General features: G+C 37.4%; 69 non-coding genes across 69 annotated transcripts; all 69 read right to left on the bottom strand.

Moving 5' to 3' along the window:
- Positions 1 to 39: 39 nt before the first annotated feature.
- Positions 40 to 112, bottom strand: TRNAT-CGU (transfer RNA threonine (anticodon CGU)). Its single transcript has one exon. It is a non-coding gene; the product is annotated as a tRNA-Thr (tRNA).
- Positions 113 to 1,233: 1,121 nt separating this feature from the next.
- Positions 1,234 to 1,306, bottom strand: TRNAT-UGU (transfer RNA threonine (anticodon UGU)). Its single transcript has one exon. It is a non-coding gene; the product is annotated as a tRNA-Thr (tRNA).
- A 166-nt stretch (positions 1,307 to 1,472) lies between these two features.
- Positions 1,473 to 1,545, bottom strand: TRNAT-CGU (transfer RNA threonine (anticodon CGU)). The gene has a single exon. It is a non-coding gene; the product is annotated as a tRNA-Thr (tRNA).
- Positions 1,546 to 1,711: 166 nt separating this feature from the next.
- TRNAT-CGU (transfer RNA threonine (anticodon CGU)) lies at positions 1,712 to 1,784 on the bottom strand. The gene has a single exon. It is a non-coding gene; the product is annotated as a tRNA-Thr (tRNA).
- Positions 1,785 to 2,189: 405 nt separating this feature from the next.
- On the bottom strand, positions 2,190 to 2,262 carry TRNAT-UGU (transfer RNA threonine (anticodon UGU)). Its single transcript has one exon. It is a non-coding gene; the product is annotated as a tRNA-Thr (tRNA).
- Positions 2,263 to 2,428: 166 nt separating this feature from the next.
- On the bottom strand, positions 2,429 to 2,501 carry TRNAT-CGU (transfer RNA threonine (anticodon CGU)). Its single transcript has one exon. It is a non-coding gene; the product is annotated as a tRNA-Thr (tRNA).
- A 645-nt stretch (positions 2,502 to 3,146) lies between these two features.
- Positions 3,147 to 3,219, bottom strand: TRNAT-UGU (transfer RNA threonine (anticodon UGU)). Its single transcript has one exon. It is a non-coding gene; the product is annotated as a tRNA-Thr (tRNA).
- Positions 3,220 to 3,385: 166 nt separating this feature from the next.
- TRNAT-CGU (transfer RNA threonine (anticodon CGU)) lies at positions 3,386 to 3,458 on the bottom strand. Its single transcript has one exon. It is a non-coding gene; the product is annotated as a tRNA-Thr (tRNA).
- A 406-nt stretch (positions 3,459 to 3,864) lies between these two features.
- On the bottom strand, positions 3,865 to 3,937 carry TRNAT-UGU (transfer RNA threonine (anticodon UGU)). Its single transcript has one exon. It is a non-coding gene; the product is annotated as a tRNA-Thr (tRNA).
- Positions 3,938 to 4,103: 166 nt separating this feature from the next.
- On the bottom strand, positions 4,104 to 4,176 carry TRNAT-CGU (transfer RNA threonine (anticodon CGU)). The gene has a single exon. It is a non-coding gene; the product is annotated as a tRNA-Thr (tRNA).
- A 166-nt stretch (positions 4,177 to 4,342) lies between these two features.
- Positions 4,343 to 4,415, bottom strand: TRNAT-CGU (transfer RNA threonine (anticodon CGU)). Its single transcript has one exon. It is a non-coding gene; the product is annotated as a tRNA-Thr (tRNA).
- Positions 4,416 to 4,580: 165 nt separating this feature from the next.
- Positions 4,581 to 4,653, bottom strand: TRNAT-CGU (transfer RNA threonine (anticodon CGU)). Its single transcript has one exon. It is a non-coding gene; the product is annotated as a tRNA-Thr (tRNA).
- Positions 4,654 to 5,059: 406 nt separating this feature from the next.
- TRNAT-UGU (transfer RNA threonine (anticodon UGU)) lies at positions 5,060 to 5,132 on the bottom strand. The gene has a single exon. It is a non-coding gene; the product is annotated as a tRNA-Thr (tRNA).
- A 166-nt stretch (positions 5,133 to 5,298) lies between these two features.
- TRNAT-CGU (transfer RNA threonine (anticodon CGU)) lies at positions 5,299 to 5,371 on the bottom strand. Its single transcript has one exon. It is a non-coding gene; the product is annotated as a tRNA-Thr (tRNA).
- Positions 5,372 to 5,537: 166 nt separating this feature from the next.
- On the bottom strand, positions 5,538 to 5,610 carry TRNAT-CGU (transfer RNA threonine (anticodon CGU)). The gene has a single exon. It is a non-coding gene; the product is annotated as a tRNA-Thr (tRNA).
- Positions 5,611 to 5,775: 165 nt separating this feature from the next.
- On the bottom strand, positions 5,776 to 5,848 carry TRNAT-CGU (transfer RNA threonine (anticodon CGU)). Its single transcript has one exon. It is a non-coding gene; the product is annotated as a tRNA-Thr (tRNA).
- A 405-nt stretch (positions 5,849 to 6,253) lies between these two features.
- TRNAT-CGU (transfer RNA threonine (anticodon CGU)) lies at positions 6,254 to 6,326 on the bottom strand. The gene has a single exon. It is a non-coding gene; the product is annotated as a tRNA-Thr (tRNA).
- Positions 6,327 to 6,732: 406 nt separating this feature from the next.
- On the bottom strand, positions 6,733 to 6,805 carry TRNAT-UGU (transfer RNA threonine (anticodon UGU)). The gene has a single exon. It is a non-coding gene; the product is annotated as a tRNA-Thr (tRNA).
- Positions 6,806 to 6,971: 166 nt separating this feature from the next.
- On the bottom strand, positions 6,972 to 7,044 carry TRNAT-CGU (transfer RNA threonine (anticodon CGU)). The gene has a single exon. It is a non-coding gene; the product is annotated as a tRNA-Thr (tRNA).
- Positions 7,045 to 7,210: 166 nt separating this feature from the next.
- Positions 7,211 to 7,283, bottom strand: TRNAT-CGU (transfer RNA threonine (anticodon CGU)). The gene has a single exon. It is a non-coding gene; the product is annotated as a tRNA-Thr (tRNA).
- A 405-nt stretch (positions 7,284 to 7,688) lies between these two features.
- Positions 7,689 to 7,761, bottom strand: TRNAT-UGU (transfer RNA threonine (anticodon UGU)). The gene has a single exon. It is a non-coding gene; the product is annotated as a tRNA-Thr (tRNA).
- Positions 7,762 to 7,927: 166 nt separating this feature from the next.
- Positions 7,928 to 8,000, bottom strand: TRNAT-CGU (transfer RNA threonine (anticodon CGU)). The gene has a single exon. It is a non-coding gene; the product is annotated as a tRNA-Thr (tRNA).
- A 406-nt stretch (positions 8,001 to 8,406) lies between these two features.
- Positions 8,407 to 8,479, bottom strand: TRNAT-UGU (transfer RNA threonine (anticodon UGU)). The gene has a single exon. It is a non-coding gene; the product is annotated as a tRNA-Thr (tRNA).
- Positions 8,480 to 8,645: 166 nt separating this feature from the next.
- TRNAT-CGU (transfer RNA threonine (anticodon CGU)) lies at positions 8,646 to 8,718 on the bottom strand. The gene has a single exon. It is a non-coding gene; the product is annotated as a tRNA-Thr (tRNA).
- Positions 8,719 to 8,884: 166 nt separating this feature from the next.
- On the bottom strand, positions 8,885 to 8,957 carry TRNAT-CGU (transfer RNA threonine (anticodon CGU)). The gene has a single exon. It is a non-coding gene; the product is annotated as a tRNA-Thr (tRNA).
- Positions 8,958 to 9,123: 166 nt separating this feature from the next.
- Positions 9,124 to 9,196, bottom strand: TRNAT-CGU (transfer RNA threonine (anticodon CGU)). Its single transcript has one exon. It is a non-coding gene; the product is annotated as a tRNA-Thr (tRNA).
- Positions 9,197 to 9,361: 165 nt separating this feature from the next.
- TRNAT-CGU (transfer RNA threonine (anticodon CGU)) lies at positions 9,362 to 9,434 on the bottom strand. The gene has a single exon. It is a non-coding gene; the product is annotated as a tRNA-Thr (tRNA).
- Positions 9,435 to 9,840: 406 nt separating this feature from the next.
- On the bottom strand, positions 9,841 to 9,913 carry TRNAT-UGU (transfer RNA threonine (anticodon UGU)). Its single transcript has one exon. It is a non-coding gene; the product is annotated as a tRNA-Thr (tRNA).
- A 166-nt stretch (positions 9,914 to 10,079) lies between these two features.
- Positions 10,080 to 10,152, bottom strand: TRNAT-CGU (transfer RNA threonine (anticodon CGU)). Its single transcript has one exon. It is a non-coding gene; the product is annotated as a tRNA-Thr (tRNA).
- A 166-nt stretch (positions 10,153 to 10,318) lies between these two features.
- TRNAT-CGU (transfer RNA threonine (anticodon CGU)) lies at positions 10,319 to 10,391 on the bottom strand. Its single transcript has one exon. It is a non-coding gene; the product is annotated as a tRNA-Thr (tRNA).
- Positions 10,392 to 10,556: 165 nt separating this feature from the next.
- On the bottom strand, positions 10,557 to 10,629 carry TRNAT-CGU (transfer RNA threonine (anticodon CGU)). Its single transcript has one exon. It is a non-coding gene; the product is annotated as a tRNA-Thr (tRNA).
- A 405-nt stretch (positions 10,630 to 11,034) lies between these two features.
- TRNAT-CGU (transfer RNA threonine (anticodon CGU)) lies at positions 11,035 to 11,107 on the bottom strand. The gene has a single exon. It is a non-coding gene; the product is annotated as a tRNA-Thr (tRNA).
- A 406-nt stretch (positions 11,108 to 11,513) lies between these two features.
- TRNAT-UGU (transfer RNA threonine (anticodon UGU)) lies at positions 11,514 to 11,586 on the bottom strand. The gene has a single exon. It is a non-coding gene; the product is annotated as a tRNA-Thr (tRNA).
- Positions 11,587 to 11,752: 166 nt separating this feature from the next.
- On the bottom strand, positions 11,753 to 11,825 carry TRNAT-CGU (transfer RNA threonine (anticodon CGU)). Its single transcript has one exon. It is a non-coding gene; the product is annotated as a tRNA-Thr (tRNA).
- A 166-nt stretch (positions 11,826 to 11,991) lies between these two features.
- Positions 11,992 to 12,064, bottom strand: TRNAT-CGU (transfer RNA threonine (anticodon CGU)). The gene has a single exon. It is a non-coding gene; the product is annotated as a tRNA-Thr (tRNA).
- A 166-nt stretch (positions 12,065 to 12,230) lies between these two features.
- Positions 12,231 to 12,303, bottom strand: TRNAT-CGU (transfer RNA threonine (anticodon CGU)). Its single transcript has one exon. It is a non-coding gene; the product is annotated as a tRNA-Thr (tRNA).
- A 165-nt stretch (positions 12,304 to 12,468) lies between these two features.
- Positions 12,469 to 12,541, bottom strand: TRNAT-CGU (transfer RNA threonine (anticodon CGU)). The gene has a single exon. It is a non-coding gene; the product is annotated as a tRNA-Thr (tRNA).
- A 406-nt stretch (positions 12,542 to 12,947) lies between these two features.
- On the bottom strand, positions 12,948 to 13,020 carry TRNAT-UGU (transfer RNA threonine (anticodon UGU)). The gene has a single exon. It is a non-coding gene; the product is annotated as a tRNA-Thr (tRNA).
- Positions 13,021 to 13,186: 166 nt separating this feature from the next.
- On the bottom strand, positions 13,187 to 13,259 carry TRNAT-CGU (transfer RNA threonine (anticodon CGU)). Its single transcript has one exon. It is a non-coding gene; the product is annotated as a tRNA-Thr (tRNA).
- A 166-nt stretch (positions 13,260 to 13,425) lies between these two features.
- On the bottom strand, positions 13,426 to 13,498 carry TRNAT-CGU (transfer RNA threonine (anticodon CGU)). Its single transcript has one exon. It is a non-coding gene; the product is annotated as a tRNA-Thr (tRNA).
- A 165-nt stretch (positions 13,499 to 13,663) lies between these two features.
- Positions 13,664 to 13,736, bottom strand: TRNAT-CGU (transfer RNA threonine (anticodon CGU)). Its single transcript has one exon. It is a non-coding gene; the product is annotated as a tRNA-Thr (tRNA).
- Positions 13,737 to 13,902: 166 nt separating this feature from the next.
- On the bottom strand, positions 13,903 to 13,975 carry TRNAT-CGU (transfer RNA threonine (anticodon CGU)). Its single transcript has one exon. It is a non-coding gene; the product is annotated as a tRNA-Thr (tRNA).
- Positions 13,976 to 14,141: 166 nt separating this feature from the next.
- On the bottom strand, positions 14,142 to 14,214 carry TRNAT-CGU (transfer RNA threonine (anticodon CGU)). Its single transcript has one exon. It is a non-coding gene; the product is annotated as a tRNA-Thr (tRNA).
- Positions 14,215 to 14,620: 406 nt separating this feature from the next.
- Positions 14,621 to 14,693, bottom strand: TRNAT-UGU (transfer RNA threonine (anticodon UGU)). The gene has a single exon. It is a non-coding gene; the product is annotated as a tRNA-Thr (tRNA).
- Positions 14,694 to 14,859: 166 nt separating this feature from the next.
- On the bottom strand, positions 14,860 to 14,932 carry TRNAT-CGU (transfer RNA threonine (anticodon CGU)). Its single transcript has one exon. It is a non-coding gene; the product is annotated as a tRNA-Thr (tRNA).
- Positions 14,933 to 15,097: 165 nt separating this feature from the next.
- Positions 15,098 to 15,170, bottom strand: TRNAT-CGU (transfer RNA threonine (anticodon CGU)). Its single transcript has one exon. It is a non-coding gene; the product is annotated as a tRNA-Thr (tRNA).
- A 165-nt stretch (positions 15,171 to 15,335) lies between these two features.
- Positions 15,336 to 15,408, bottom strand: TRNAT-CGU (transfer RNA threonine (anticodon CGU)). The gene has a single exon. It is a non-coding gene; the product is annotated as a tRNA-Thr (tRNA).
- A 166-nt stretch (positions 15,409 to 15,574) lies between these two features.
- On the bottom strand, positions 15,575 to 15,647 carry TRNAT-UGU (transfer RNA threonine (anticodon UGU)). Its single transcript has one exon. It is a non-coding gene; the product is annotated as a tRNA-Thr (tRNA).
- A 166-nt stretch (positions 15,648 to 15,813) lies between these two features.
- TRNAT-CGU (transfer RNA threonine (anticodon CGU)) lies at positions 15,814 to 15,886 on the bottom strand. Its single transcript has one exon. It is a non-coding gene; the product is annotated as a tRNA-Thr (tRNA).
- Positions 15,887 to 16,051: 165 nt separating this feature from the next.
- Positions 16,052 to 16,124, bottom strand: TRNAT-CGU (transfer RNA threonine (anticodon CGU)). Its single transcript has one exon. It is a non-coding gene; the product is annotated as a tRNA-Thr (tRNA).
- A 165-nt stretch (positions 16,125 to 16,289) lies between these two features.
- Positions 16,290 to 16,362, bottom strand: TRNAT-CGU (transfer RNA threonine (anticodon CGU)). The gene has a single exon. It is a non-coding gene; the product is annotated as a tRNA-Thr (tRNA).
- Positions 16,363 to 16,528: 166 nt separating this feature from the next.
- TRNAT-CGU (transfer RNA threonine (anticodon CGU)) lies at positions 16,529 to 16,601 on the bottom strand. Its single transcript has one exon. It is a non-coding gene; the product is annotated as a tRNA-Thr (tRNA).
- Positions 16,602 to 16,766: 165 nt separating this feature from the next.
- Positions 16,767 to 16,839, bottom strand: TRNAT-CGU (transfer RNA threonine (anticodon CGU)). Its single transcript has one exon. It is a non-coding gene; the product is annotated as a tRNA-Thr (tRNA).
- A 166-nt stretch (positions 16,840 to 17,005) lies between these two features.
- TRNAT-CGU (transfer RNA threonine (anticodon CGU)) lies at positions 17,006 to 17,078 on the bottom strand. The gene has a single exon. It is a non-coding gene; the product is annotated as a tRNA-Thr (tRNA).
- A 166-nt stretch (positions 17,079 to 17,244) lies between these two features.
- TRNAT-CGU (transfer RNA threonine (anticodon CGU)) lies at positions 17,245 to 17,317 on the bottom strand. The gene has a single exon. It is a non-coding gene; the product is annotated as a tRNA-Thr (tRNA).
- A 165-nt stretch (positions 17,318 to 17,482) lies between these two features.
- Positions 17,483 to 17,555, bottom strand: TRNAT-CGU (transfer RNA threonine (anticodon CGU)). The gene has a single exon. It is a non-coding gene; the product is annotated as a tRNA-Thr (tRNA).
- A 404-nt stretch (positions 17,556 to 17,959) lies between these two features.
- TRNAT-CGU (transfer RNA threonine (anticodon CGU)) lies at positions 17,960 to 18,032 on the bottom strand. The gene has a single exon. It is a non-coding gene; the product is annotated as a tRNA-Thr (tRNA).
- A 166-nt stretch (positions 18,033 to 18,198) lies between these two features.
- On the bottom strand, positions 18,199 to 18,271 carry TRNAT-CGU (transfer RNA threonine (anticodon CGU)). Its single transcript has one exon. It is a non-coding gene; the product is annotated as a tRNA-Thr (tRNA).
- Positions 18,272 to 18,437: 166 nt separating this feature from the next.
- Positions 18,438 to 18,510, bottom strand: TRNAT-CGU (transfer RNA threonine (anticodon CGU)). Its single transcript has one exon. It is a non-coding gene; the product is annotated as a tRNA-Thr (tRNA).
- Positions 18,511 to 18,676: 166 nt separating this feature from the next.
- TRNAT-CGU (transfer RNA threonine (anticodon CGU)) lies at positions 18,677 to 18,749 on the bottom strand. Its single transcript has one exon. It is a non-coding gene; the product is annotated as a tRNA-Thr (tRNA).
- A 166-nt stretch (positions 18,750 to 18,915) lies between these two features.
- Positions 18,916 to 18,988, bottom strand: TRNAT-CGU (transfer RNA threonine (anticodon CGU)). The gene has a single exon. It is a non-coding gene; the product is annotated as a tRNA-Thr (tRNA).
- Positions 18,989 to 19,153: 165 nt separating this feature from the next.
- Positions 19,154 to 19,226, bottom strand: TRNAT-CGU (transfer RNA threonine (anticodon CGU)). Its single transcript has one exon. It is a non-coding gene; the product is annotated as a tRNA-Thr (tRNA).
- Positions 19,227 to 19,392: 166 nt separating this feature from the next.
- On the bottom strand, positions 19,393 to 19,465 carry TRNAT-CGU (transfer RNA threonine (anticodon CGU)). The gene has a single exon. It is a non-coding gene; the product is annotated as a tRNA-Thr (tRNA).
- Positions 19,466 to 19,871: 406 nt separating this feature from the next.
- Positions 19,872 to 19,944, bottom strand: TRNAT-UGU (transfer RNA threonine (anticodon UGU)). The gene has a single exon. It is a non-coding gene; the product is annotated as a tRNA-Thr (tRNA).
- A 166-nt stretch (positions 19,945 to 20,110) lies between these two features.
- On the bottom strand, positions 20,111 to 20,183 carry TRNAT-CGU (transfer RNA threonine (anticodon CGU)). Its single transcript has one exon. It is a non-coding gene; the product is annotated as a tRNA-Thr (tRNA).
- Positions 20,184 to 20,349: 166 nt separating this feature from the next.
- Positions 20,350 to 20,422, bottom strand: TRNAT-CGU (transfer RNA threonine (anticodon CGU)). The gene has a single exon. It is a non-coding gene; the product is annotated as a tRNA-Thr (tRNA).
- Positions 20,423 to 20,587: 165 nt separating this feature from the next.
- Positions 20,588 to 20,660, bottom strand: TRNAT-CGU (transfer RNA threonine (anticodon CGU)). The gene has a single exon. It is a non-coding gene; the product is annotated as a tRNA-Thr (tRNA).
- A 166-nt stretch (positions 20,661 to 20,826) lies between these two features.
- On the bottom strand, positions 20,827 to 20,899 carry TRNAT-CGU (transfer RNA threonine (anticodon CGU)). Its single transcript has one exon. It is a non-coding gene; the product is annotated as a tRNA-Thr (tRNA).
- A 406-nt stretch (positions 20,900 to 21,305) lies between these two features.
- Positions 21,306 to 21,378, bottom strand: TRNAT-UGU (transfer RNA threonine (anticodon UGU)). Its single transcript has one exon. It is a non-coding gene; the product is annotated as a tRNA-Thr (tRNA).
- Between the last annotated feature and the right edge of the window lie 49 nt (positions 21,379 to 21,427).

Below are 21,427 nucleotides of genomic sequence, written 5' to 3'. Positions count from 1 at the left end.
TTAACAGCTACGAAAACTAGTTCAATTTTCATAACAACGAGGCTCCGACGAGAATCGAACTCATGATCTCCTGTTAACGAGACAGGCGCTTTAACCACTGAGCCACGGAGCCCTGGTTCCGAAGCGAGATTAATGCTGAATATTTCCGAAATTTTACTAAATTAACTTCTTCGCAGTGATTACCTATTCTTTGCATTAATGCATATCTCAAGCAACTATTATTTTTAGTTTTTCAAAATTTAAAAGCTACGAAAACTAGTTCAAGTATCATAACAACAAGGCTCCGACGCGAATCGAACTCATGATCTCCTGTTTACCGAGACAGGCGCTTTAACCACTTAGCCACGGAGCCCTGGTTCCGAAGCGAGATTAATGCTGAATATTTCCGTAATTTTACTAAATTAAATCCTTCGCAGTGTTTACCTATTCTTTGCATTAATGCATATCTCAAGCAACTATAATTTTTAGTTTTTCAAAATTTAAAAGCTACGAAAACTAGTTTAAGTTTCATAACAACAAGGCTCCGACGCGAATCGAACTCATGATCTCCTGTATACCGAGACAGGCGCTTTAACCACTAAGCCACGGAGCCCTGGTTCCGAAGCGAGATTAATGCTGAATATTTCCGTAATTTTACTAAATTAACTCCTTCGCAGTGTTTACCTATTCTTTGCATTAATGCATATCTCAAGCAACTATTATTTTTAGTTTTTCAAAATTTAACAGCTACGAAAACTAGTTCAATTTTCATAACAACGAGGCTCCGACGAGAATCGAACTCATGATCTCCTGTTTACCGAGACAGGCGCTTTAACCACTTAGCCACGGAGCCCTGGTTCCGAAGCGAGATTAATGCTGAATATTTCCGTAATTTTACTAAATTAACTCCTTCGCAGTGTTTACCTATTCTTTGCATTAATGCATATCTCAAGCAAATATTATTTTAAGTTTTTAAAATTTAATAGCTACGAAAACTAGTTCAAGTTTCATAACAACGAGGCTCCGACGAGAATCGAACTCATGATCTCCTGTATACCGAGACAGGCGCTTTAACCACTTAGCCACGGAGCCCCGGTTCCAAAGCGAGATTAATGCTGAATATTTCCGTAATTTTACTAAATTAACTCCGCAGTGTTTACCTCTTCTTTGCATTAATGCATATCTCAAGCAACTATTATTTTTAGATTTCAAAATTTAATAGCTACGAAAACTAGTTCAATTATCATAACAACGAGGCTCCGTCGAGAATCGAACTCGTGATCTCCTGTTTACAAGACAGGCGCTTTAACCACTATGCCACGGAGCCCTGGTTCCGAAGCGAGATTAATGCTGAATATTTCTCAAATTTTAATAAATTAACTCGTTTTTAGTTTTACCCTATTGTTTGCATTAATGCATATCTCAACCACTTATTATTTTTAGTATTTCAAAATTTAGTAGCTATGAAAACTAGTTCAAGTATCAAAACAACAAGGCTCCGACGCGAATCGAACTCATGATCTCCTGTTTACGAGACAGGCGCTTTAACCACTAAGCCACGGAGCCCTGGTTGCGAAGCGAGATTAATGCTGAATATTTCCGTAATTTTACTAAATTAACTCCTTCGCAGTGTTTACCTATTCTTTGCATTAATGCATATCTCAAGCAACTATTATTTTTAGTTTTTCAAAATTTAACAGCTACGAAAACTAGTTCAATTATCATAACAACGAGGCTCCGACGAGAATCGAACTCATGATCTCCTGTTAACGAGACAGGCGCTTTAACCACTGAGCCAGGGAGCCCTGGTTCCGAAGCGAGATTAATGCTGAATATTTCCGAAATTTTACTAAATTAACTCCTTCGCAGTGTTTAGCTATTCTTTGCATTAATGCATATCTCAAGCAACTATTATTTTTAGTTTTTCAAAATTTAATAGCTACGAAAACTAGTTCAAGTTTCATAACAACAAGGCTCCGACGAGAATCGAACTCATGGTCTCCTGTTTACCGAGACAGGCGCTTTAACCACTTAGCCACGGAGCCCTGGTTCCGAAGCGAGATTAATGCTGAATATTTCCGTAATTTTACTAAATTAACTCCTTCGCAGTGTTCACCTCTTCTTTGCATTAATGCATATCTCAAGCAACTATTATTTTTAGATTTCAAAATTTAATAGCTACGAAAACTAGTTCAATTATCATAACAACGAGGCTCCGTCGAGAATCGAACTCGTGATCTCCTGTTTACAAGACAGGCGCTTTAACCACTATGCCACGGAGCCCTGGTTCCGAAGCGAGATTAATGCTAAATATTTCTGAAATATTAATAAATTAACTCGTTTTTAGTTTTACCCTATTGTTTGCATTAATGCATATCTCAACCACTTATTATTTTTAGTATTTCAAAATTTAGTAGCTATGAAAACTAGTTCAAAAATCAAAACAACAAGGCTCCGACGCGAATCGAACTCATGATCTCCTGATTACGAGACAGGCGCTTTAACCACTAAGCCACGGAGCCCTGGTTCCGAAGCGAGATTAATGCTGAATATTTCCGTAATTTTACTAAATTAACTCCTTCGCAGTGTTTACCTATTCTTTGCATTAATGCATATCTCAAGCAACTATTATTTTTAGTTTTTCAAAATTTAACAGCTACGAAAACTAGTTCAATTATCATAACAACGAGGCTCCGACGAGAATCGAACTCATGGTCTCCTGTTTACCGAGACAGGCGCTTTAACCACTTAGCCACGGAGCCCTGGTTCCGAAGCGAGATTAATGCTGAATATTTCCGAAATTTTACTAAATTAACTCCTTCGCAGTGTTTACCTATTCTTTGCATTAATGCATATCTCAAGCTACTATAATTTTTAGTTTTTCAAAATTTAAAAGCTACGAAAACTAGTTCAAGTATCATAACAACAAGGCTCCGACGAGAATCGAACTCATGGTCTCCTGTTTACCGAGACAGGCGCTTTAACCACTTAGCCACGGAGCCCTGGTTCCGAAGCGAGATTAATGCTGAATATTTCCGTAATTTTACTAAATTAACTCCTTCGCAGTGTTTACCTCTTCTTTGCATTAATGCATATCTCAAGCAACTATTATTTTTAGATTTCAAAATTTAATAGCTACGAAAACTAGTTCAATTATCATAACAACGAGGCTCCGTCGAGAATCGAACTCGTGATCTCCTGTTTACAAGACAGGCGCTTTAACCACTATGCCACGGAGCCCTGGTTCCGAAGCGAGATTAATGCTAAATATTTCTGAAATATTAATAAATTAACTCGTTTTTAGTTTTACCCTATTGTTTGCATTAATGCATATCTCAACCACTTATTATTTTTAGTATTTCAAAATTTAGTAGCTATGAAAACTAGTTCAAGTATCAAAACAACAAGGCTCCGACGCGAATCGAACTCATGATCTCCTGATTACGAGACAGGCGCTTTAACCACTAAGCCACGGAGCCCTGGTTCCGAAGCGAGATTAATGCTGAATATTTCCGTAATTTTACTAAATTAACTCCTTCGCAGTGTTTACCTATTCTTTGCATTAATGCATATCTCAAGCAACTATTATTTTTAGTTTTTCAAAATTTAACAGCTACGAAAACTAGTTCAATTATCATAACAACGAGGCTCCGACGAGAATCGAACTCATGGTCTCCTGTTTACCGAGACAGGCGCTTTCACCACTTAGCCACGGAGCCCTGGTTCCGAAGCGAGATTAATGCTGAATATTTCCGAAATTTTACTAAATTAACTCCTTCGCAGTGTTTACCTATTCTTTGCATTAATGCATATCTCAAGCTACTATAATTTTTAGTTTTTCAAAATTTAAAAGCTACGAAAACTAGTTCAAGTATCATAACAACAAGGCTCCGACGAGAATCGAACTCATGATCTCCTGTTTACAAGACAGGCGCTTTAACCACTATGCCACGGAGCCCTGTTTCCGAAGCGAGATTAATGCTGAATATTTCTGAAATTTTACTAAATTAACTCGTTTTTAGTTTTACCCTATTGTTTGCATTAATGCATATCTCAACCACTTATTATTTTTAGTTTTTCAAAATTTAGTAGCTATGAAAACTAGTTCAAGTATCAAAACAACGAGACTCCGACGAGAATCGAACTCATGATCTCCTGTTTACGAGACAGGCGCTTTAACCACTAAGCCACGGAGCCCTGGTTCCGAAGCGAGATTAATGCTGAATATTTCCGTAATTTTACTAAATTAACTCCTTCGCAGTGCCTACCTATTCTTTGCATTAATGCGTATCTCAAGCAACTATTATTTTTAGTTTTTCAAAATTTAATAGCTACGAAAACTAGTTCAATTATCATAACAACGAGGCTCCGACGAGAATCGAACTCATGATCTCCTGTTAACGAGACAGGCGCTTTAACAACTGAGCCACGGAGCCCTGGTTCCGAAGCGAGATTAATGCTGAATATTTCCGACATTTTACTAAATTAACTCCTTCGCAGTGTTTAGCTATTCTTTGCATTAATGCATATCTCAAGCAACTATTATTTTAAGTTTTTAAAATTTAATAGCTACGAAAACTAGTTCAAGTATCATAATAACGAGGCTCCGACGAGAATCGAACTCATGATCTCCGGATTACGAGACAGGCGCTTTAACCACTAAGCCACGGAGCCCTGGTTCCGAAGCGAGATTAATGCTGAATATTTCCGTAATTTTACTAAATTAACTCCTTCGCAGTGTTTACCTATTCTTTGCATTAATGCATATCTCAAGCAACAATTATTTTTAGTTTTTCAAAATTTAACAGCTACGAAAACTAGTTCAATTATCATAACAACGAGGCTCCGACGAGAATCGAACTCATGGTCTCCTGTTTACCGAGACAGGCGCTTTAACCACTTAGCCACGGAGCCCTGGTTCCGAAGCGAGATTAATGCTGAATATTTCCGAAATTTTACTAAATTAACTTCTTCGCAGTGTTTACCTATTCTTTGCATTAATGCATATCTCAAGCTACTATAATTTTTAGTTTTTCAAAATTTAAAAGCTACGAAAACTAGTTCAAGTATCATAACAACAAGGCTCCGACGAGAATCGAACTCATGATCTCCTGTTTACAAGACAGGCGCTTTAACCACTATGCCACGGAGCCCTGTTTCCGAAGCGAGATTAATGCTGAATATTTCTGAAATTTTACTAAATTAACTCGTTTTTAGTTTTACCCTATTGTTTGCATTAATGCATATCTCAACCACTTATTATTTTTAGTTTTTCAAAATTTAGTAGCTATGAAAACTAGTTCAAGTATCAAAACAACGAGGCTCCGACGAGAATCGAACTCATGATCTCCTGTTTACGAGACAGGCGCTTTAACCACTAAGCCACGGAGCCCTGGTTCCGAAGCGAGATTAATGCTGAATATTTCCGTAATTTTACTAAATTAACTCCTTCGCAGTGCCTACCTATTCTTTGCATTAATGCGTATCTCAAGCAACTATTATTTTTAGTTTTTCAAAATTTAATAGCTACGAAAACTAGTTCAATTATCATAACAACGAGGCTCCGACGAGAATCGAACTCATGATCTCCTATTTACGAGACAGGCGCTTTAACCACTAAGCCACGGAGCCCTGGTTCCGAAGCCAGATTAATGCTGAATATTTCCGTAATTTTACTAAATTAACTCCTTCGCAGTGTTTAGCTATTCTTTGCATTAATGCATATCTCAAGCAACTATTATTTTAAGTTTTTAAAATTTAATAGCTACGAAAACTAGTTCAAGTATCATAATAACGAGGCTCCGACGAGAATCGAACTCATGATCTCCGGATTACGAGACAGGCGCTTTAACCACTAAGCCACGGAGCCCTGGTTCCGAAGCGAGATTAATGCTGAATATTTCCGTAATTTTACTAAATTAACTCCTTCGCAGTGTTTACCTATTCTTTGCATTAATGCATATCTCAAGCAACTATAATTTTTAGTTTTTCAAAATTTAAAAGCTACGAAAACTAGTTCAAGTTTCATAATAACGAGGCTCCGACGCGAATCGAACTCATGATCTCCGGATTACGAGACAGGCGCTTTAACCACTATGCCACGGAGCCCTGGTGCCGAAGTGAGATTAATGCTGAATATTTCCGAAATTTTACTAAATTAACTCCTTCGCAGTGTTTACCTATTCTTTGCATTAATGCATATCTCAAGCAACTATTATTTTTAGTTTTTCAAAATTTAACAGCTACGAAAACTAGTTCAATTTTCATAACAACGAGGCTCCGACGAGAATCGAACTCATGATCTCCTGTTAACGAGACAGGCGCTTTAACCACTGAGCCACGGAGCCCTGGTTCCGAAGCGAGATTAATGCTGAATATTTCCGAAATTTTACTAAATTAACTCCTTCGCAGTGTTTAGCTATTCTTTGCATTAATGCATATCTCAAGCAACTATTATTTTTAGTTTTTCAAAATTTAATAGCTACGAAAACTAGTTCAAGTTTCATAACAACAACGCTCCGACGAGAATCGAACTCATGATCTCCGGTTTACCGAGACAGGCGCTTTAACCACTTAGCCACGGAGCCCTGGTTCCGAAGCGAGATTAATGCTGAATATTTCCGTAATTTTACTAAATTAACTCCCTCGCAGTGTTTACCTTTTCTTTGCATTAATGCATATCTCAAGCAACTATAATTTTTAGTTTTTCAAAATTTAAAAGCTACGAAAACTAGTTCAAGTATCATAACAACGAGGCTCCGACGAGAATCGAACTCATGATCTCCTGTTTACAAGACAGGCGCTTTAACCACTATGCCACGGAGCCCTGGTTCCGAAGCGAGATTAATGCTGAATATTTCTGAAATTTTACTAAATTAACTCGTTTTTAGTTTTACCCTATTGTTTGCATTAATGCATATCTCAACCACTTATTATTTTTAGTTTTTCAAAATTTAGTAGCTATGAAAACTAGTTCAAGTATCAAAACAACAAGGCTCCGACGCGAATCGAACTCATGATCTCCTGTTTACGAGACAGGCGCTTTAACCACTAAGCCACGGAGCCCTGGTTCCGAAGCGAGATTAATGCTGAATATTTCCGTAATTTTACTAAATTAACTCCTTCGCAGTGTTTACCTATTCTTTGCATTAATGCATATCTCAAGCAACTATTATTTTTAGTTTTTCAAAATTTAACAGCTACGAAAACTAGTTCAATTATCATAACAACGAGGCTCCGACGAGAATCGAACTCATGATCTCCTGTTAACGAGACAGGCGCTTTAACCACTGAGCCAGGGAGCCCTGGTTCCGAAGCGAGATTAATGCTGAATATTTCCGAAATTTTACTAAATTAACTCCTTCGCAGTGTTTAGCTATTCTTTGCATTAATGCATATCTCAAGCAACTATTATTTTTAGTTTTTCAAAATTTAATAGCTACGAAAACTAGTTCAAGTTTCATAACAACAAGGCTCCGACGAGAATCGAACTCATGGTCTCCTGTTTACCGAGACAGGCGCTTTAACCATTTAGCCACGGAGCCCTGGTTCCGAAGCGAGATTAATGCTGAATATTTCCGTAATTTTACTAAATTAACTCCTTCGCAGTGTTCACCTCTTCTTTGCATTAATGCATATCTCAAGCAACTATTATTTTTAGATTTCAAAATTTAATAGCTACGAAAACTAGTTCAATTATCATAACAACGAGGCTCCGTCGAGAATCGAACTCGTGATCTCCTGTTTACAAGACAGGCGCTTTAACCACTATGCCACGGAGCCCTGGTTCCGAAGCGAGATTAATGCTAAATATATCTGAAATATTAATAAATTAACTCGTTTTTAGTTTTACCCTATTGTTTGCATTAATGCATATCTCAACCACTTATTATTTTTAGTATTTCAAAATTTAGTAGCTATGAAAACTAGTTCAAGTATCAAAACAACAAGGCTCCGACGCGAATCGAACTCATGATCTCCTGATTACGAGACAGGCGCTTTAACCACTAAGCCACGGAGCCCTGGTTCCGAAGCGAGATTAATGCTGAATATTTCCGTAATTTTACTAAATTAACTCCTTCGCAGTGTTTACCTATTCTTTGCATTAATGCATATCTCAAGCAACTATTATTTTTAGTTTTTCAAAATTTAACAGCTACGAAAACTAGTTCAATTATCATAACAACGAGGCTCCGACGAGAATCGAACTCATGGTCTCCTGTTTACCGAGACAGGCGCTTTCACCACTTAGCCACGGAGCCCTGGTTCCGAAGCGAGATTAATGCTGAATATTTCCGAAATTTTACTAAATTAACTCCTTCGCAGTGTTTACCTATTCTTTGCATTAATGCATATCTCAAGCTACTATAATTTTTAGTTTTTCAAAATTTAAAAGCTACGAAAACTAGTTCAAGTATCATAACAACAAGGCTCCGACGAGAATCGAACTCATGATCTCCTGTTTACAAGACAGGCGCTTTAACCACTATGCCACGGAGCCCTGTTTCCGAAGCGAGATTAATGCTGAATATTTCTGAAATTTTACTAAATTAACTCGTTTTTAGTTTTACCCTATTGTTTGCATTAATGCATATCTCAACCACTTATTATTTTTAGTTTTTCAAAATTTAGTAGCTATGAAAACTAGTTCAAGTATCAAAACAACGAGGCTCCGACGAGAATCGAACTCATCATCTCCTGTTTACGAGACAGGCGCTTTAACCACTAAGCCACGGAGCCCTGGTTCCGAAGCGAGATTAATGCTGAATATTTCCGTAATTTTACTAAATTAACTCCTTCGCAGTGCCTACCTATTCTTTGCATTAATGCGTATCTCAAGCAACTATTATTTTTAGTTTTTCAAAATTTAATAGCTACGAAAACTAGTTCAATTATCATAACAACGAGGCTCCGACGAGAATCGAACTCATGATCTCCTGTTTACGAGACAGGCGCTTTAACCACTAAGCCACGGAGCCCTGGTTCCGAAGCCAGATTAATGCTGAATATTTCCGTAATTTTACTAAATTAACTCCTTCGCAGTGTTTAGCTATTCTTTGCATTAATGCATATCTCAAGCAACTATTATTTTTAGTTTTTCAAAATTTAATAGCTACGAAAACTAGTTCAATTATCATAACAACGAGGCTCCGACGAGAATCGAACTCATGATCTCCTGTTAACGAGACAGGCGCTTTAACCACTGAGCCACGGAGCCCTGGTTCCGAAGCGAGATTAATGCTGAATATTTCCGACATTTTACTAAATTAACTCCTTCGCAGTGTTTAGCTATTCTTTGCATTAATGCATATCTCAAGCAACTATTATTTTAAGTTTTTAAAATTTAATAGCTACGAAAACTAGTTCAAGTATCATAATAACGAGGCTCCGACGAGAATCGAACTCATGATCTCCGGATTACGAGACAGGCGCTTTAACCACTAAGCCACGGAGCCCTGGTTCCGAAGCGAGATTAATGCTGAATATTTCCGTAATTTTACTAAATTAACTCCTTCGCAGTGTTTACCTATTCTTTGCATTAATGCATATCTCAAGCAACTATTATTTTTAGTTTTTCAAAATTTAACAGCTACGAAAACTAGTTCAATTATCATAACAACGAGGCTCCGACGAGAATCGAACTCATGGTCTCCTGTTTACCGAGACAGGCGCTTTAACCACTTAGCCACGGAGCCCTGGTTCCGAAGCGAGATTAATGCTGAATATTTCCGAAATTTTACTAAATTAACTCCTTCGCAGTGTTTACCTATTCTTTGCATTAATGCATATCTCAAGCTACTATAATTTTTAGTTTTTCAAAATTTAAAAGCTACGAAAACTAGTTCAAGTATCATAACAACAAGGCTCCGACGAGAATCGAACTCATGATCTCCTGTTTACAAGACAGGCGCTTTAACCACTATGCCACGGAGCCCTGTTTCCGAAGCGAGATTAATGCTGAATATTTCTGAAATTTTACTAAATTAACTCGTTTTTAGTTTTACCCTATTGTTTGCATTAATGCATATCTCAACCACTTATTATTTTTAGTTTTTCAAAATTTAGTAGCTATGAAAACTAGTTCAAGTATCAAAACAACGAGGCTCCGACGAGAATCGAACTCATGATCTCCTGTTTACGAGACAGGCGCTTTAACCACTAAGCCACGGAGCCCTGGTTCCGAAGCGAGATTAATGCTGAATATTTCCGTAATTTTACTAAATTAACTCCTTCGCAGTGCCTACCTATTCTTTGCATTAATGCGTATCTCAAGCAACTATTATTTTTAGTTTTTCAAAATTTAATAGCTACGAAAACTAGTTCAATTATCATAACAACGAGGCTCCGACGAGAATCGAACTCATGATCTCCTGTTTACGAGACAGGCGCTTTAACCACTAAGCCACGGAGCCCTGGTTCCGAAGCCAGATTAATGCTGAATATTTCCGTAATTTTACTAAATTAACTCCTTCGCAGTGTTTAGCTATTCTTTGCATTAATGCATATCTCAAGCAACTATTATTTTAAGTTTTTAAAATTTAATAGCTACGAAAACTAGTTCAAGTATCATAATAACGAGGCTCCGACGAGAATCGAACTCATGATCTCCGGATTACGAGACAGGCGCTTTAACCACTAAGCCACGGAGCCCTGGTTCCGAAGCGAGATTAATGCTGAATATTTCCGTAATTTTACTAAATTAACTCCTTCGCAGTGTTTTCCTATTCTTTGCATTAATGCATATCTCAAGCAACTATAATTTTTAGTTTTTCAAAATTTAAAAGCTACGAAAACTAGTTCAAGTTTCATAATAACGAGGCTCCGACGCGAATCGAACTCATGATCTCCGGATTACGAGACAGGCGCTTTAACCACTATGCCACGGAGCCCTGGTTCCGAAGCGAGATTAATGCTAAATATATCTGAAATATTAATAAATTAACTCGTTTTTAGTTTTACCCTATTGTTTGCATTAATGCATATCTCAACCACTTATTATTTTTAGTATTTCAAAATTTAGTAGCTATGAAAACTAGTTCAAGTATCAAAACAACAAGGCTCCGACGCGAATCGAACTCATGATCTCCTGATTACGAGACAGGCGCTTTAACCACTAAGCCACGGAGCCCTGGTTCCGAAGCGAGATTAATGCTGAATATTTCCGTAATTTTACTAAATTAACTCCTTCGCAGTGTTTACCTATTCTTTGCATTAATGCATATCTCAAGCAACTATTATTTTTAGTTTTTCAAAATTTAACAGCTACGAAAACTAGTTCAATTATCATAACAACGAGGCTCCGACGAGAATCGAGCTCATGGTCTCCTGTTTACCGAGACAGGCGCTTTCACCACTTAGCCACGGAGCCCTGGTTCCGAAGCGAGATTAATGCTGAATATTTCCGAAATTTTACTAAATTAACTCCTTCGCAGTGTTTACCTATTCTTTGCATTAATGCATATCTCAAGCTACTATAATTTTTAGTTTTTCAAAATTTAAAAGCTACGAAAACTAGTTCAAGTATCATAACAACAAGGCTCCGACGAGAATCGAACTCATGATCTCCTGTTTACAAGACAGGCGCTTTAACCACTATGCCACGGAGCCCTGTTTCCGAAGCGAGATTAATGCTGAATATTTCTGAAATTTTACTAAATTAACTCGTTTTTAGTTTTACCCTATTGTTTGCATTAATGCATATCTCAACCACTTATTATTTTTAGTTTTTCAAAATTTAGTAGCTATGAAAACTAGTTCAAGTATCAAAACAACGAGGCTCCGACGAGAATCGAACTCATCATCTCCTGTTTACGAGACAGGCGCTTTAACCACTAAGCCACGGAGCCCTGGTTCCGAAGCGAGATTAATGCTGAATATTTCCGTAATTTTACTAAATTAACTCCTTCGCAGTGCCTACCTATTCTTTGCATTAATGCGTATCTCAAGCAACTATTATTTTTAGTTTTTCAAAATTTAATAGCTACGAAAACTAGTTCAATTATCATAACAACGAGGCTCCGACGAGAATCGAACTCATGATCTCCTGTTTACGAGACAGGCGCTTTAACCACTAAGCCACGGAGCCCTGGTTCCGAAGCCAGATTAATGCTGAATATTTCCGTAATTTTACTAAATTAACTCCTTCGCAGTGTTTAGCTATTCTTTGCATTAATGCATATCTCAAGCAACTATTATTTTTAGTTTTTCAAAATTTAATAGCTACGAAAACTAGTTCAATTATCATAACAACGAGGCTCCGACGAGAATCGAACTCATGATCTCCTGTTAACGAGACAGGCGCTTTAACCACTGAGCCACGGAGCCCTGGTTCCGAAGCGAGATTAATGCTGAATATTTCCGACATTTTACTAAATTAACTCCTTCGCAGTGTTTAGCTATTCTTTGCATTAATGCATATCTCAAGCAACTATTATTTTAAGTTTTTAAAATTTAATAGCTACGAAAACTAGTTCAAGTATCATAATAACGAGGCTCCGACGAGAATCGAACTCATGATCTCCGGATTACGAGACAGGCGCTTTAACCACTAAGCCACGGAGCCCTGGTTCCGAAGCGAGATTAATGCTGAATATTTCCGTAATTTTACTAAATTAACTCCTTCGCAGTGTTTACCTATTCTTTGCATTAATGCATATCTCAAGCAACTATTATTTTTAGTTTTTCAAAATTTAACAGCTACGAAAACTAGTTCAATTATCATAACAACGAGGCTCCGACGAGAATCGAACTCATGGTCTCCTGTTTACCGAGACAGGCGCTTTAACCACTTAGCCACGGAGCCCTGGTTCCGAAGCGAGATTAATGCTGAATATTTCCGAAATTTTACTAAATTAACTCCTTCGCAGTGTTTACCTATTCTTTGCATTAATGCATATCTCAAGCTACTATAATTTTTAGTTTTTCAAAATTTAAAAGCTACGAAAACTAGTTCAAGTATCATAACAACAAGGCTCCGACGAGAATCGAACTCATGATCTCCTGTTTACAAGACAGGCGCTTTAACCACTATGCCACGGAGCCCTGTTTCCGAAGCGAGATTAATGCTGAATATTTCTGAAATTTTACTAAATTAACTCGTTTTTAGTTTTACCCTATTGTTTGCATTAATGCATATCTCAACCACTTATTATTTTTAGTTTTTCAAAATTTAGTAGCTATGAAAACTAGTTCAAGTATCAAAACAACGAGGCTCCGACGAGAATCGAACTCATGATCTCCTGTTTACGAGACAGGCGCTTTAACCACTAAGCCACGGAGCCCTGGTTCCGAAGCGAGATTAATGCTGAATATTTCCGTAATTTTACTAAATTAACTCCTTCGCAGTGCCTACCTATTCTTTGCATTAATGCGTATCTCAAGCAACTATTATTTTTAGTTTTTCAAAATTTAATAGCTACGAAAACTAGTTCAATTATCATAACAACGAGGCTCCGACGAGAATCGAACTCATGATCTCCTGTTTACGAGACAGGCGCTTTAACCACTAAGCCACGGAGCCCTGGTTCCGAAGCCAGATTAATGCTGAATATTTCCGTAATTTTACTAAATTAACTCCTTCGCAGTGTTTAGCTATTCTTTGCATTAATGCATATCTCAAGCAACTATTATTTTAAGTTTTTAAAATTTAATAGCTACGAAAACTAGTTCAAGTATCATAATAACGAGGCTCCGACGAGAATCGAACTCATGATCTCCGGATTACGAGACAGGCGCTTTAACCACTAAGCCACGGAGCCCTGGTTCCGAAGCGAGATTAATGCTGAATATTTCCGTAATTTTACTAAATTAACTCCTTCGCAGTGTTTTCCTATTCTTTGCATTAATGCATATCTCAAGCAACTATAATTTTTAGTTTTTCAAAATTTAAAAGCTACGAAAACTAGTTCAAGTTTCATAATAACGAGGCTCCGACGCGAATCGAACTCATGATCTCCGGATTACGAGACAGGCGCTTTAACCACTAAGCCACGGAGCCCTGGTGCCGAAGTGAGATTAATGCTGAATATTTCCGAAATTTTACTAAATTAACTCCTTCGCAGTGTTTACCTATTCTTTGCATTAATGCATATCTCAAGCAACTATTATTTTTAGTTTTTCAAAATTTAACAGCTACGAAAACTAGTTCAATTTTCATAACAACGAGGCTCCGACGAGAATCGAACTCATGATCTCCTGTTAACGAGACAGGCGCTTTAACCACTGAGCCACGGAGCCCTGGTTCCGAAGCGAGATTAATGCTGAATATTTCCGAAATTTTACTAAATTAACTCCTTCGCAGTGTTTAGCTATTCTTTGCATTAATGCATATCTCAAGCAACTATTATTTTTAGTTTTTCAAAATTTAATAGCTACGAAAACTAGTTCAAGTTTCATAACAACAACGCTCCGACGAGAATCGAACTCATGATCTCCGGTTTACCGAGACAGGCGCTTTAACCACTTAGCCACGGAGCCCTGGTTCCGAAGCGAGATTAATGCTGAATATTTCCGTAATTTTACTAAATTAACTCCCTCGCAGTGTTTACCTTTTCTTTGCATTAATGCATATCTCAAGCAACTATAATTTTTAGTTTTTCAAAATTTAAAAGCTACGAAAACTAGTTCAAGTATCATAACAACGAGGCTCCGACGAGAATCGAACTCATGATCTCCTGTTTACAAGACAGGCGCTTTAACCACTATGCCACGGAGCCCTGGTTCCGAAGCGAGATTAATGCTGAATATTTCTGAAATTTTACTAAATTAACTCGTTTTTAGTTTTACCCTATTGTTTGCATTAATGCATATCTCAACCACTTATTATTTTTAGTTTTTCAAAATTTAGTAGCTATGAAAACTAGTTCAAGTATCAAAACAACGAGGCTCCGACGAGATTCAAACTCATGATCTCCTGTTTACGAGACAGGCGCTTTAACCACTAAGCCACGGAGCCCTGGTTCCGAAGCGAGATTAATGCTGAATATTTCCGTAATTTTACTAAATTAACTCCTTCGCAGTGCCTACCTATTCTTGGCATTAATGCGTATCTCAAGCAACTATTATTTTAAGTTTTTAAAATTTAATAGCTACGAAAACTAGTTCAAGTATCATAACAACGAGGCTCCGACGAGAATCGAACTCATGATCTCCGGATTACGAGACAGGCGCTTTAACCACTAAGCCACGGAGCCCTGGTTCCGAATGAGATTAATGCTGAATATTTCCGAAATTTTACTAAATTAACTCCTTCGCAGTGTTTACCTATTCTTTGCATTAATGCATATCTCAAGCAACTATAATTTTTAGTTTTTCAAAATTTAAAAGCTACGAAAACTAGTTCAAGTTTCATAACAACAAGGCTCCGACGCGAATCGAACTCATGATCTCCGGATTACGAGACAGGCGCTTTAACCACTAAGCCACGGAGCCCTGGTTCCGAAGCGAGATTAATGCTGAATATTTCCGAAATTTTACTAAATTAACTCCTTCGCAGTGTTTAGCTATTCTTTGCATTAATGCATATCTCAAGCAACTATTATTTTTAGTTTTTCTAAATTTAATAGCTACGAAAATTAGTTCAATTATCATAACAACGAGGCTCCGACGAGAATCGAACTCATGATCTCCTGTTTACAAGACAGGCGCTTTAACCACTATGCCACGGAGCCCTGGTTCCGAAGCGAGATTAATGCTGAATATTTCTGAAATTTTACTAAATTAACTCGTTTTTAGTTTTACCCTATTGTTTGCATTAATGCATATCTCAACCACTTATTATTTTTAGTTTTTCAAAATTTAGTAGCTATGAAAACTAGTTCAAGTATCAAAACAACGAGGCTCCGACGAGATTCAAACTCATGATCTCCTGTTTACGAGACAGGCGCTTTAACCACTAAGCCACGGAGCCCTGGTTCCGAAGCGAGATTAATGCTGAATATTTCCGTAATTTTACTAAATTAACTTCTTCGCAGTGCCTACCTATTCTTGGCATTAATGCGTATCTCAAGCAACTATTATTTTAAGTTTTTAAAATTTAATAGCTACGAAAACTAGTTCAAGTATCATAACAACGAGGCTCCGACGAGAATCGAACTCATGATCTTCGGATTACGAGACAGGCGCTTTAACCACTAAGCCACGGAGCCCTGGTTCCGAATGAGATTAATGCTGAATATTTCCGAAATTTTACTAAATTAACTCCTTCGCAGTGTTTACCTATTCTTTGCATTAATGCATATCTCAAGCAACTATAATTTTTAGTTCTTCAAAATATAAAAGCTACGAAAACTAGTTCAAGTTTCATAACAACAAGGCTCCGACGCGAATCGAACTCATGATCTCCGGATTACGAGACAGGCGCTTTAACCACTAAGCCACGGAGCCCTGGTTCCGAAGTGAGATTAATGCTGAATATTTCCGAAATTTTACTAAATTAACTCCTTCGCAGTGTTTAGCTATTCTTTGCATTAATGCATATCTCAAGCAACTATTATTTTTAGTTTTTCTAAATTTAATAGCTACGAAAATTAGTTCAATTATCATAACAACGAGGCTCCGACGAGAATCGAACTCATGATCTCCTGTTTACGAGACAGGCGCTTTAACCACTAAGCCACGGAGCCCTGGTTCCGAAGCGAGATTAATGCTGAATATTTCCGAAATTTTACTAAATTAACTCCTTCGCAGTGTTTAGCTATTCTTTGCATTAATGCATATCTCAAGCAATTATTATTTTAAGTTTTTAAAATTTAATAGCTACGAAAACTAGTTCAAGTATTATAATAACGAGGCTCCGACGAGAATCGAACTCATGATCTCCGGATTACGAGACAGGCGCTTTAACCACTAAGCCACGGAGCCCTGGTTCCGAAGCGAGATTAATGCTGAATATTTCCGTAATTTTACTAAATTAACTCCTTCGCAGTGTTTACCTATTCTTTGCATTAATGCATATCTCAAGCAACTATAATTTTTAGTTTTTCAAAATTTAAAAGCTACGAAAACTAGTTCAAGTTTCATAACAACAAGGCTCCGACGCGAATCGAACTCATGATCTCCGGATTACGAGACAGGCGCTTTAACCACTAAGCCACGGAGCCCTGGTGCCGAAGTGAGATTAATGCTGAATATTTCCGAAATTTTACTAAATTAACTCGTTTTTAGTTTTACCCTATTGTTTGCATTAATGCATATCTCAACCACTTATTATTTTTAGTTTTTCAAAATTTAGTAGCTATGAAAACTAGTTCAAGTATCAAAACAACGAGGCTCCGACGAGATTCAAACTCATGATCTCCTGTTTACGAGACAGGCGCTTTACCCACTAAGCCACGGAGCCCTGGTTCCGAAGCGAGATTAATGCTGAATATTTCCGTAATTTTACTAAATTAACTCCTTCGCAGTGCCTACCTATTCTTGGTATTAATGCGTATCTCAAGCAACTATTATTTTAAGTTTTTAAAATTTAATAGCTACGAAAACTAGTTCAAGTATCATAACAACGAGGCTCCGACGAGAATCGAACTCATGATCTCCGGATTACGAGACAGGCGCTTTAACCACTAAGCCACGGAGCCCTGGTTCCGAATGAGATTAATGCTGAATATTTCCGAAATTTTACTAAATTAACTCCTTCGCAGTGTTTACCTATTCTTTGCATTAATGCATATCTCAAGCAACTATAATTTTTAGTTTTTCAAAATTTAAAAGCTACGAAAACTAGTTCAAGTTTCATAACAACAAGGCTCCGACGTGAATCGAACTCATGGTCTCCGGATTACGAGACAGGCGCTTTAACCACTAAGCCACGGAACCCTGGTTCCGAAGTGAGATTAATGCTGAATATTTCCGAAATTTTACTAAATTAACTCCTTCGCAGTGTTTAGCTATTCTTTGCATTAATGCATATCTCAAGCAACTATTATTTTTAGTTTTTCTAAATTTAATAGCTACGAAAATTAGTTCAATTATCATAACAACGAGGCTCCGACGAGAATCGAACTCATGATCTCCTGTTTACGAGACAGGCGCTTTAACCACTAAGCCACGGAGCCCTGGTTCCGAAGCGAGATTAATGCTGAATATTTCCGAAATTTTACTAAATTAACTCCTTCGCAGTGTTTACCTATTCTTTGCATTAATGCATATCTCAAGCAACTATAATTTTTAGTTTTTCAAAATTTAAAAGCTACGAAAACTAGTTCAAGTTTCATAACAACAAGGCTCCGACGCGAATCGAACTCATGATCTCCGGATTACGAGACAGGCGCTTTAACCACTAAGCCACGGAGCCCTGGTGCCGAAGTGAGATTAATGCTGAATATTTCCGAAATTTTACTAAATTAACTCCTTCGCAGTGTATAGCTATTCTTTGCATTAATGCATATCTCAAGCAACTATTATTTTTAGTTTTTCTAAATTTAATAGCTACGAAAATTAGTTCAATTATCATAACAACGAGGCTCCGACGAGAATCGAACTCATGATCTCCTGTTTACGAGACAGGCGCTTTAACCACTAAGCCACGGAGCCCTGATTCCGAAGCGAGATTAATGCTGAATATTTCCGAAATTTTACTAAATTAACTCCTTCGCAGTGTTTACCTATTCTTTGCATTAATGCATATCTCAAGCAACTATAATTTTTAGTTTTTCAAAATTTAAAAGCTACGAAAACTAGTTCAAGTTTCATAACAACAAGGCTCCGACGCGAATCGAACTCATGATCTCCGGATTACGAGACAGGCGCTTTAACCACTAAGCCACGGAGCCCTGGTGCCGAAGTGAGATTAATGCTGAATATTTCCGAAATTTTACTAAATTAACTCCTTCGCAGTGTTTACCTATTCTTTGCATTAATGCATATCTCAAGCAACTATTATTTTTAGTTTTTCAAAATTTAATAGCTACGAAAACTAGTTCAAGTTTCATAACAACAAGGCTCCGACGAGATTCGAACTCATGATCTCCTGTTTACGAGACAAGCGCTTTAACCACTAAGCCACGGAGCCCTGGTTCCGAAGCGAGATTAATGCTGAATATTTCCGTAATTTTACTAAATTAACTCCTTCGCAGTGCCTACCTATTCTTGGCATTAATGCGTATCTCAAGCAACTATTATTTTAAGTTTTTAAAATTTAATAGCTACGAAAACTAGTTCAAGTATCATAACAACGAGGCTCCGACGCGAATCGAACTCATGATCTCCGGATTACGAGACAGGCGCTTTAACCACTAAGCCACGGAGCCCTGGTGCCGAAGTGAGATTAATGCTGAATATTTCCGAAATTTTACTAAATTAACTCCTTCGCAGTGTTTAGCTATTCTTTGCATTAATGCATATCTCAAGCAACTATTATTTTTAGTTTTTCAAAATTTAACAGCTACGAAAACTAGTTCAATTTTCATAACAACGAGGCTCCGACGAGAATCGAACTCATGATCTCCTGTTAACGAGACAGGCGCTTTAACCACTGAGCCACGGAGCCCTGGATCCGAAGCGAGATTAATGCTGAATATTTCCGAAATTTTACTAAATTAACTCCTTCGCAGTGTTTAGCTATTCTTTGCATTAATGCATATCTCAAGCAACTATTATTTTTAGTTTTTCAAAATTTAATAGCTACGAAAACTAGTTCAAGTTTCATAACAACAACGCTCCGACGAGAATCGAACTCATGATCTCCGGTTTACCGAGACAGGCGCTTTAACCACTTAGCCACGGAGCCCTGGTTCCGAAGCGAGATTAATGCTGAATATTTCCGTAATTTTACTAAATTAACTCCCTCGCAGTGTTGACCTATTCTTTGCATTAATGCATATCTCAAGCAACTATAATTTTTAGTTTTTCAAAATTTAAAAGCTACGAAAACTAGTTCAAGTATCATAACAACAAGGCTCCGACGAGAATCGAACTCATGAGCTCCTGTTTACAAGACAGGCGCTTTAACCACTATGCCACGGAGCCCTGGTTCCGAAGCGAGATTAATGCTGAATATTTCTGAAATTTTACTAAATTAACTCGTTTTTAGTTTTACCCTATTGTTTGCATTATTGCATATCTCAACCACTTATTATTTTTAGTTTTTCAAAATTTAGTAGCTATGAAAACTAGTTCAAGTATCAAAACAACGAGGCTCCGACGAGATTCAAACTCATGATCTCCTGTTTACGAGACAGGCGCTTTAACCACTAAGCCACGGAGCCCTGGTTCCGAAGCGAGATTAATGCTGAATATTTCCGTAATTTTACTAAATTAACTCCTTCGCAGTGTTTACCTATTCTTTGCATTAATGCATATCTCAAGCAACTATAATTTTTAGTTTTTCAAAATTTAAAAGCTACGAAAACTAGTTCAAGTTTCATAACAACAAGGCTCCGACGCGAATCGAACTCATGATCTCCGGATTACGAGACAGGCGCTTTAACCACTAAGCCACGGAGCCCTGGTTCCGAATGAGATTAATGCTGAATATTTCCGAAATTTTACTAAATTAACTCCTTCGCAGTGTTTACCTATTCTTTGCATTAATGCATATCTCAAGCAACTATAATTTTTAGTTTTTCAAAATTTAAAAGCTACGAAAACTAGTTCAAGTTTCATAACAACAAGGCTCCGACGCGAATCGAACTCATGATCTCCGGATTACGAGACAGGCGCTTTAACCACTAAGCCACGGAGCCCTGGTGCCGAAGTGAGATTAATGCTGAATATTTCCGAAATTTTACTAAATTAACTCCTTCGCAGTGTTTAAATATTCTTTGCATTAATGCATATCTCAAGCAACTATTATTTTTAGTTTTTCAAAATTTAACAGCTACGAAAACTAGTTCAATTTTCATAACAACGTGGCTCCGACGAGAATCGAACTCATGATCTCCTGTTAACGAGACAGGCGCTTTAACCACTGAGCCACGGAGCCCTGGTTCCGAAGCGAGATTAATGCTGAATATTTCCGAAATTTTACTAAATTAACTCCTTCGCAGTGTTTAGCTATTCTTTGCATTAATGCATATCTCAAGCAACTATTATTTTTAGTTTTTCAAAATTTAATAGCTACGAAAACTAGTTCAAGTTTCATAACAACAACGCTCCGACGAGAATCGAACTCATGATCTCCGGTTTACCGAGACAGGCGCTTTAACCACTTAGCCACGGAGCCCTGGTTCCGAAGCGAGATTAATGCTCAATATTTCCGTAATTTTACTAAATTAACTCCCTCGCAGTGTTGACCTATTCTTTGCATTAATGCATATCTCAAGCAACTATAATTTTTAGTTTTTCAAAATTTAAAAGCTATGAAAACTAGTTCAAGTATCATAACAACAAGGCTCCGACGAGAATCGAACTCATGAGCTCCTGTTTACAAGACAGGCGCTTTAACCACTATGCCACGGAGCCCTGGTTCCGAAGCGAGATTAATGCTGAATATTTCTGAAATTTTACTAAA

This window comes from Phalangium opilio, unplaced genomic scaffold (genome assembly GCF_054372755.1).
Source record: "Phalangium opilio isolate 3A_F unplaced genomic scaffold, DU_Popi_V2 ptg000063l_1, whole genome shotgun sequence".
NCBI lineage: Eukaryota > Metazoa > Arthropoda > Arachnida > Opiliones > Phalangiidae > Phalangium > Phalangium opilio.
This window is presented reverse-complemented; position numbering and strand designations above follow the sequence as displayed.